At 40.4% G+C, this 10,607-nt stretch overlaps 1 pseudogene; it reads right to left on the bottom strand.

Annotated features, from left to right (window-relative positions):
• Positions 1-483: 483 nt before the first annotated feature.
• LOC119896310 lies at positions 484-4,849 on the bottom strand (annotated as a pseudogene).
• Positions 4,850-10,607: the final 5,758 nt, after the last annotated feature.

Genomic DNA, 10,607 nt, shown 5'->3' with positions numbered 1-10,607 from the left:
AGCACTATTTATAATATTTACAATTTACAGAAACACTATCTGTATACAGAAATGTTGTAAACATGTTGTTGGCTATTGTTTGAGCATAATAGTTCTGTTTGTGTTTACATATCTTGTTCAGTTTTGTTGTCCTGTAAATTGTTTCTGAAACTGTGTGTACATTTAGAGCATCCAAGAACCAGAGTCAAATTCCCTGTATGTGGACAGATGCTTGGCCAATTTAGCTCATTCTTAGAATTGCAATTTGAATAGATGGTCAACATATATCAAAGTATGATTCACTCAAAATACTTTTAGTAACTTTTAAATCTTTTGTTACAACAATTAACTACATGCAATCTAATCATCTGTCAAGGCATATTCCTCCCAATTAATTATGATTACCATGTAGTCTTTATTCACATATGTGCCACAAGTTCAGACTTTCCTTGACTTGTAATTACTTATTGTTTTATGTGGTTCTAATTAATGAAACAAAACAAATCCTATTTTAACATTTTATTGAGCAAGTGTTAATATGGAGACAGCATACTCAGATTTCTGCATACCGACTCACAGCAGTAATAGTAATATATCCTACTTCAAAGATTTGCCAAAGTTGTGTCCTGCTGAGCTTGACTACTTCCTGGTCACACTCTGTGTAGTGAGTGATGAACAGCAACCTAATACAGTTATCCCATACAACAATATTTGAGCAGAATCAACAAAATCATATTAAAGTAGTAATTACGTGATTTAAAAAAAAAAAAAGCACATTTCCCCAAAGCATAAATGTAGTCCATTCTTTTGATTCTTGATAAAAATGACTCCCTAAAGTATCCAAAGATTACACATTGCTTCCATAATAGCCCCAAAATCTAGTGAAGCAAGAAACTTCAATTATTATGTTCACTCTGGACTTTTTGGTGTTTTATTGACCTCTGGTTTTAAGAGCTGAATGCAAGAGTTTCCTCCAGTGCAATGATAAATCAAGAGCGACTGTTTAATTAATTCACCTCTCCAACTTCATCAATATTGGTCACCAGCGTTAGCCATGCTGCCAGTTATTTTGGTGTCATTTTTTATTCTGGACTGTCACTCTGTAGTAAAGTGTCAAAAAACTGGTCAATCCTGTTTCCTCCAGCTAAGGCACATCTTTAAAAAAATAAGGTCCTCAACATCCTCTGCTGACTCTGAGAAAGCCAGTCATGCTTTTATCACATTTTAGTTCTTGCAATTTCTATTAAGCTATCAGTATTCAGAAAAGCCATTTCTCAGCTCTAACTTGTGCATCATGCAGCTGCAAGGCTTTCAATAAATGCAAAGACCACAAAACGCTTAATCTAGTATTTGTTCACTGGCAGCCTGCATGTTAAAAAGTTGGTTTTAAGCATTACCCAGTTATACTTATGACATTCTGTTATGACGTTCATTTCTGACATTAATCCCTTATACCAAATCTTAAAGTCGGCCTCATCATTTAAATGTTTTCTTAAAAAATATTTTTGTGAAGCTTTTATATTTTAGAAATCCCATTTAGTGTGTATATATATATATATATATATCTCATTTAACATCCCATACCACATAACTTTTTTCTATCCTCTTGATTGTCTGCCCCATTTTTATTATGTTTAAACTCTTCTCATTGGCAGATTAAAATTTTTTAGTTTGACTTTTGTCTGACTGTTAAAGTGTTATTCGATTTATCTTGCTTTGAAAACATTTTTTTATTTGAAAACATTAATTATTTTCAGCTCTTAAGTCAACAGCCATCCCTCTGCTGTATACTGGCCCATCATGAGGTGTGTATAGCAATTTTTCCTGGAGCCAGATTCATTGGCGAACTATGGAGCCCAGGGCCAAAAATAGGAAACATCTTCTCATCAAACTTGTGTGTTAAAGTGACAAGGTGCTTTGCTGTCCCCCCATCCCAAAATGATACTTCTCCTTTATCCATATTCAGCTTGATGCGGATCTTTTCGGGACGCTGCTGCACCTGCAGCTCTGTACGCTCAGGTGTTAAGGCGGTGTACACCCCTTTGCTCAGTCCAATGGACCACACACCACGACTCGTAGAGACAGTGAACTTCTTTTTACGGGCTACTGACTCTTTGCACACTCCCACAATCCACTTGGGATTGTCACCAACAATGACATCCCATCTGTGTTTCCCAGAGGTGTAACCTTCAGCACCCAGGACAAACACACAAGGATCAAAGCGCTCCGGATTGTCAGGGGTGGTCAGCCGCTCTGAGCTTTCCTTCACACTGGTTAGGTCAGGGCTCAAGGACAACCATGGAGATGCTGTGTTCGGGTTTAACACCACAGAAGCTGCATACAGGAAGAGACAAGACACAACTATGTTATATTGCTAACATTCGTTGAATATACTGACAACGAATTTCAAGTCACATACAATGTTAATAGACTGAAGAATGCAGGTATTTTGTGTCAATATACAAGTCAGTGTTGCCCCAGACTAATGTTTCAAGTACACAAATACATTTTTAATGAATTTTAAGACACCACTGAGGTCATCAGAAATACTGTGTCCAGTCGCTGTTTAAAAAATTTAACAAACACACAATAATTGGTCCAACACAGGTACAGTATACGCTCCTAGTCCTTAACGCCACAGGCCATTCCCAAATCCTACAGAGGAATTTACTCACTATATTTAACATGGGCCTGCATGTTCTTCCAGACGTTGAAGCTCAAAGCACCAACATGCTTGCCCATATTCAAAAGAGACTCATCAGTTAGGCAAGGGTCTTCACGAGTCCACTGAGCTCTTGAGCAAAGACAGCAATATGTGAAGTTAACAAGAAACATTTGTAAATTGTCAAAATACAGCAGAAACCTTGATAAAGCAGATCTTCTGCAGAGTGGAATGGAGAAGAAAATGTGTAACTATTCAACCGTGCAAAAAATGTATTTGAAATATCCAACAATCATGCAAATATAATGGGAAATATGTGGTGAAATGTACTTCCCAGTCTACTTTGCATTGTTTATTTATACTTTCACAATTAGAGATTAGGCAGCACAAAATATGTGTTTTTGCAACAATTCTGCAGTTACTTACTTCCTTTTTAAATTCTGGAAATTCTAAAACATAAAACAGATTACTTGAGATTAGTTTAATGCAATTTTTTTAAAGTCTTGAAAACACTTAAACATCTGAGAAAAAACATGATAATCTGATAAGTCAGTCTTATAACTGTGGGGAGGAGCTGCCTTCTCTTACCCGCAGGAGGGGTAGATCCTCATTGCCCATCTCTTTCTTCAGAGAATCAATGAGCTCCTTTAGATCAGTGATGTCCTTGTTTGTGTTGGTAATTAGCTCCTGTATGGCAGCAATCTTCTCCTCCTCCTCAGCAGCCAGGGCTCTTAGACGCAGAGCTTCTTCTGTAACAAGCGCCTTGCGGAGCCTCTCAAACTCTAGCTTGATCTGATTCTCCGCCTGCCCAGCTTGAAACTGCGTACATGAGATGAGAGTTTACATATAGGTTACATATGGACAAAATAAAATTGGTGAAGTCTATAGTGTGTTGGATGTCCTGTACTGTCTTTTTATACTGTATGGAAGGTCCTGTTGCTCACTGAATACGGTCAGATGTGACAGTAACTTTACCTTGATGTATTGCACCGCGTTGTTGAGTTTATGTGTCATTTTCTTGTGGGACTCCACTTTCTTTTCAAAAATCTGGACTTTGAACCCCAGCTCCCTCTGCAGGATGAAAAAGCAGAATACACTGTGCAGGACAAGGTTTTTGGCAGCTTTGAATGGCAGTATGAGAATAGTAAGGAGTGTCATTTTGTGAATTTTGGAGAGTTAAGTAGAGGTTTCATGATAGGCAAGTGGAGAGGTGGTAGGGATTTTTGGATATCTTGTAATTCAAATCTGGCTTTAAGCACTGAATGTTGATGTACCACAGCTTGGAATGTGCCAAACATGTGAATAGTAATCGTTGTATTTAAACATGAATGTACATTCAGTTTCAGTATAACTTTATGGGGAAAACGTGGACTTAACATTACAGTAAGTACGTTTCTAGCCTCACTGTTGAGTATTTCAGTCAACAAAAGGTGGAGTCAAGTCATCTTTTATTTCCTGCAGAAAAACTGTGCCATCGAGGAAAATGTGTTTTCTTCAGGAAGGAAATATCTGGCGCCACGCCCAGTTGATAACTGATCAGAGCAGTTTACCTTGCATATTGGCGCTCCCTCTTTCAACGGCCACAGCCTGTGTGTGTTGTGTAGAGAGACACAGTCCACACACAGGCTCCTCATCCTTCTCACAGTAGAGCTCCAGGGGCTTCAGGTGCAGGTTACAGGCGTCCTCACTGACAGGTTTCTGATTCGGCCGCCAGTTGGTCTGTTTGAGGAAAGTCTCACAGGCGTTGCTGAGCGCACGGTTGGAGACGTCCTGCCCTTCCTCAAACTTCTCCCTGCACAAGGGACACTTCTTGTTGAACTGAAGACTTCTCTGCAGACACTCCCGACAGAAGCTGTGGCTACAAGGCAGCAGCACGGGGTCCCGGTAGATGCCCTGACAAACGGGACAGGTCAGGTCCTGCTGGAGAGGTACAGGCTCTTCCGACATGTCTTCATCCATACTGTCAGCCATGGCTTCACGGGCCCTCTTCAGTTTACTTTCGTTATTGACAAACCCCCAAACTGATGGATACACACAGGAAAAATGCGCACTCACTTGGCTGCGTGATAATGTCAATGCTTATAGGTTCTCAAAAATGAAGAAATAGTATCGGCGACAGGCTTATTAAGGAGCTACTGAACAACACAACATGTACGATCACAACGAGAAACAACTTCTGTGCCTCCTTTTCCGTTTGGACAGGCAGCAAAACTGATCAGGGTTTATACAACACTGCCTTCTAGTGGAGCTGGAGGTTGTAACAGAAAGTATTCTGAACAGATCTCACTGTAGCGTGGTGCACGTCTGAACCCGTGTGCACACCTGGCAGAGAGGGGGAAACAGTGTTACAGTGATGCTATAGCTATGTGAATTAAGGCCACACTTTTACTACCCCATATACCATATAGCCTACTAATCATTTACAGGACATTTATTTGACATTGAAGTCACAAGTATGTCTATGAAGATTCTCAGTTATCCAGGTCATAGTTATCCAACGAAGGTTAAAATCAAGGGCAACTGGACTTGGTTGAAGATACTGGAAGACATTTCGTCCCTCATCCAAAGGACTTCTTCATTTCTGACTGACTGGCAGGGAAACTCAGCTATTTAACCTCCGTGGGGTCGTTATCCCGGGTCATCGATACCGCTGGTTCGTTAGTGTTCCTTGTTGCTGTGACGACAGTCGTTAAGACTACCTGTGGCCAAGACTGAACGACCATCGTTGGTATCTTCACCTGAGGTCAATAGGTTACGTTTGTTGAGTTTCCTGGGAAGTGATGAAAGGACAGCATTGTAAGTGGGGGATAAGTGGTGGCGTAGACCCCCTCCCCTGTTCAATGACGGCTTCTCCACCCTGGTATAGATGGCTTCCTTGACACCTCTTTCAAACCATCCATCTTCTCTGTCTAAAATGTGCACCTGGTGGTCCTCAAACGAGTGTCCTCTGTCCTTCAGATGTAAGTAGACTGCAGAGTCTTGACCTGAGGAGTTGGCCCTTCTGTGTTGAGCCATGCGTTTGTGTAGTGGTTGTTTAGTCTCCCCAATATACAGGTCTGTGCATTCCTCACTGCATTGGACCGCATACACTAGATTGCTTTTCTTGTGTTTGGGTGTGCGGTCTTTGGGGTGTACCAGCATCTGTCTTAGTGTGTTCTTGGGTTTAAAAAACACAGGGATGTTATGTTTGTTGAAAATCCTCCTGAGTTTCTCTGATACTCCAGACACATATGGAATCACAATGTTGTTGCGTTTGAAAAGAAGGAAAAGAAGGTCAAACGCAACAACATTGTGATTCCATACACCAATGCAGGGGAGGGGGTCTACGCCACCACTTATCCCCCACTTACAATGCTGTCCTTTCATCACTTCCCAGGAAACTCAACAAACGTAACCTATTGGCCTCAGGTGAAGATACCAACGATGGTCGTTCAGTCTTGGCCACAGGTAGTCTTAACGACTGTCGTCACAGCAACAAGGAACACTAACGAACCAGCGGTATCGATCACCCGGGATAACGACCCCACGGAGGTTAAATAGCTGAGTTTCCCTGCCAGTCAGTCAGAACTGAAGAAGTCCTTTGGATGAGGGACGAAACGTCTTCCAGTATCTTCAACCAAGTCCAGTTGCCCTTGATTTTAACCTTCGTTGGATAAAGTCACAAGTATGTCTTTTTATTTGCAGTGCACTCTGTTTCAACAGGCTCAGATGTTTTATTAAACTCAGTTCTCCATATGAAGCCATACACTGTAGTATATTATATAAAGATATTTAAATAAATGTTTTGTCTGATGTTTTGTCACTTGGTCCTGGAGAAACAATATGTCATTCAGCTGTAGTAGAAAAAAACAAACAAACATGACCCTGAACTTAACAGCCTAGTCTTTGTTTGCCAACTTGTAATCCTGCTTGTCTCAGATAACTGAGCAGTTGCTGTATCGTCATGCTAAGACACATCTCTGTCTTTCTCTGTCAGCAGAGCAGAGTGAATGAGGGCGCCAACTAGACTCTCTAAGGTTCCTTTTAAAAGATGACTTGTGTCTTTTATATTTAACTAACTATTTAACTATTTGTATTTGTCTTGCAGCCTATGTAATGCAACATTTATTGCATTATTTGGCAAAGGATGTCTTAGTTTTCTTTTTTAAAGAAACATGCTTTTCAGATTTTCTTTCTTGATGTTTGTGCTTGCAAGAGAAGGATCAGAAGTTCTCTGTTATCAGTGCCTCACTCCCGTTTGCTGCAGCTGATTATTATATATATTATATTATATTATCTGTCCCAGTGTCCACTGTAAAGACTTTGCGCTGAAAGCCAAACCTTCTCGCACATCCAACTTCAACCTTCATGCATTATTTACACACACACAAAAAATATGAAATGTCATGTTTTCATAAAAACATTTTTGTGGCTGTAGTATGCAAATATACCCAACAGATGGAGCCACAATGACACGTGACATTGCATTGTGACCGTTGCATTCATCGTTGCCCTGCTTGTAAAACTCTAAACAAACCACATTCAAGGTCACTGTGACAACATGTGTGACAGAGGTGTGCTCTTTTCTTGAGTGTCTATCCTTTAAAGAATGTATGTCACAGTGTAGCTCACAAAAGTATTTGTTAATGTTATGTACTAAAACCCTCCCTAACACACCTAAAATACTGGACAGGGCTGAAAAGAGCGGGGGAAAACAAAGACAAACCTTCTCTCTAACATTCCCCTCCTTTTCCATTTTCATGTGTTCTATATTAGTATACACATACACATACACATACATATATATATATATATACATACATATACATACAGTGGGGGAAAAAAGTATTTGACCCCTTGCTGATTTTGCAGGTTTGCCCACTTACAAAGAATGCAACGATCTATAATTTTAATCATATGTACATTCTAACAGTGAAAGACAGAATCCCAAAGAAAATTCCAGAAAATCACATCATATGAATTTGTTAAAATTGATAACCATCTGATGAGGAAAAACAAGTATTTGACCCCCTGGACAAACAGCATGTTAATATTTTGTAGAAAAGCCATTATTGGCCAGCACAGATGTCAAACGGTTTTTATAGTTGGTGACAAAGTTTGTGCACATTTTGGCAGGGATGTTGGCCCACTCCTCCTGCAGACAGCCTCCAAATCATTCAGGTTCCGAGGTTGTCGCCTGGCAACTCGAATTTTAAGCTCCCTCCAAAGATTTTCAATTGGATTCAGGTCTGGAGACTGGCTAGGCCACTCCAGAACCTTGATGTGCTCTTTTGTTGCTTTGGCGGTGTGCTTAGGGTCGTTGTCGTGCTGAAACACCCATCCTCGACCCATCTTCAGCTCTCTCACTGAGGGAAGGAGATGTTGGTCCAGAATTCCACGATACATGGCCCCGTCCATCCTCCCCTCAATACGATGGAGTTGTCCCGTCCCCTTGGCTGAAAAGCACCCCCAAAGCATGATGTTGCCACCACCATGCTTGACGGTGGGGATGGTGTTCTTTGGGTTGTACTCGGTGTTCTTTGCCCTTCAAACACGACGAGTTGAGTTGAGGCCAAAAAGTTCTATTTTGGTCTCATCTGACCACATCACCTTCTTCCAGGCCTCTTCTGAGTCATCCAGGTGGTGAATGGCGAACTTCATGCGGGCCTGTACATGTTTCTTCTTGAGCAGGGGGACCTTGCGTGCGCTGCAGGATTTCAATCCATGACGGCGTAGTGTGTTACCAACCGTTTCTTTTGTAACTGTGGTCCCAGCTGCCTTCAGTTGATTCATCAGTTCCCCCCTTGTGGTTTTCTGATGATTCCTCACCGTTCGCATGATCAGGGACACCCCACGAGGCGAGATCTTGTGTGGAGGCCCAGACCGAGGGAGGTTGGCGGTGGTGTGGTGCTTCTTCCATTTCCTGATAACTGCACCGACAGTTGATCTTTTCTCTCCAAGTTGCTTTCTGATTCTCTTGTAGCCCATCCCAGCCTTGTGCAGATCAACAATCTTGTCCCTGATGTCCGTAGAAAGCTCTTTGGTCTTGCCCATGGTGGTGATGTTGGATGCTGGTTGTTGGGTGTTGACAGGTGTCTTTTATACAGGTAACGAGGTGAGGCAGGTGTATTTGATGTAGATAATTGGTTGGGATTGGGGCTGTGTCTTAAAGAAAGACTAACTGGCTTGTAGGAGCCAGAATACTTGCTGTTTGGTAGGGGGTCATATACTTGTTTTTCCTCATCAGATGGTTATCAATTTTAATAAATTCATATGATGTGATTTTCTGGAATTTTCTTTGGGATTCTGTCTTTCACTGTTAGAATGTACATATGATTAAAATTGTAGATTGTTGCATTCTTTGTAAGTGGGCAAACCTGCAAAATCAGCAAGGGGTCAAATACTTTTTTCCCCCACTGTATATATATATTAGTGTTCAAAGAGCTCCTTTATTATAGGGGCTGCTCTGCCGCTCTACCTTTTGTGGTACTCGTGGGCTTCACGTACAGTGGATTATTTTGTTTTCACTCTTAGAATACGGCTTGTCAGTGGCCTCCAATAGCACGAAATTATAACAAGTTTGACTACACAATCACTTCTTTTGTTTGTTTGTTTTATTCTTGTCAGCACAAAATGTATGAAAAAAGCTACATTTTAGTCATGCACCTTTTGACACGAAAAAATCGGTCAGCATTTTTGTTCTTTGCTATTTTAGATTAACTATGCACGATGCTACATGTCACAGCAAATGTCACACAGGAAATCCACAAGTGATCTGGTGGCTGTTTCTTTTTACATGTAAAATAAAAAATTCATCTGTTTTCGTGGGAGTTTTGCTCTCTCAGCAGGGAATGTTTAGTGATCTTAATGTGGGTGTTGTAAACCGTAGACTAAGGCAAAGTGTCATGATGCATTGAGTGACATGACAATGTAGACTGTGAAACGATATAAACTTATCAGAGATTATTTAAAAATAGTTTATACCTGAGGTAGCTATCCCTTTAATGTCTCTTGTGGCCAATGTTGCAAATCATTGGATTTTCCCAAAAAAACGTAGCCTACTATAATACTGATTATCAGTATTTGCAATATGACATTTCAGATAACTGTCACAATCCAACTCAAGGCTGCACAAAGGAGGGGAGGCCACACATGAGTTATAACTAAAAATTAATTATTGTTCGGTCATGAACCCTGGAACTAAAAAACATTAGACATAAATTTACAGCTAAAATTCCCTACCCTTAGTTTCTGGTCCCTTTGCAGCCATAAGGTTGAAATGCATGTTAAATACTTTTTCATTCATAAAATAAATAGGTAGGCCCGCAGGCAAACTCCTCCATCTTGTGCTGGCCCATAAATTATAGGCCCCTTCAACTGCATAGGGTAACATTTTACAATGCGGTACGCAAAATTGGAACAAGTGAGGAACTATATGATAATTAATGAATAAATTAATACTTAGTTTAGTGAATAACTCTGAATGGAAGACCAGTAGTAGATGATGATTTAGTAGAGGACTGACTGGAATCATGAATCGACATTCTGACCACTTTCTTCATGAGCCATTCCTGATTAACTCTGAACCAGCACAAAACTAATAAACAATAACCATCCTTAATCATTTGTTAGGCTACTCTTTTTGCGCCCCCTCAAGTAAAGTGATACATCATACTAAGTAAGCAAAGCCTTATCACCTACTGCTTATGACAACTAGCTACTGAGTTTTTAAATTCCACAGTAAAAATTGATGTTAGTGGCACAGTACATTATGGTGATACCAACCTCTTTCAGTCAAAAACCAGAAGCTGCAGGAAGGATGGCTTGGTGACACAGGGTATTCAAACAGCAGTGAAAAGGATAATGTTCTCAATGTGCTTTGATATTTTATCTATTTAATAACATCATAAAAATATTTATAAATTGAATATAAATAGTTCTCATCTAATAGAGAGAGAAATAGTTCTCATCTCTAATTTAATATAAA

This window comes from Micropterus salmoides, unplaced genomic scaffold, assembly GCF_014851395.1.
Source record: "Micropterus salmoides isolate LMB-PRFRI ecotype aquatic unplaced genomic scaffold, ASM1485139v1 Ms_hic_scaffold_916, whole genome shotgun sequence".
NCBI lineage: Eukaryota > Metazoa > Chordata > Actinopteri > Centrarchiformes > Centrarchidae > Micropterus > Micropterus salmoides.
Note: the sequence above shows the minus strand (reverse complement) of the source record. Positions and strands in the feature narration are given on the sequence as shown.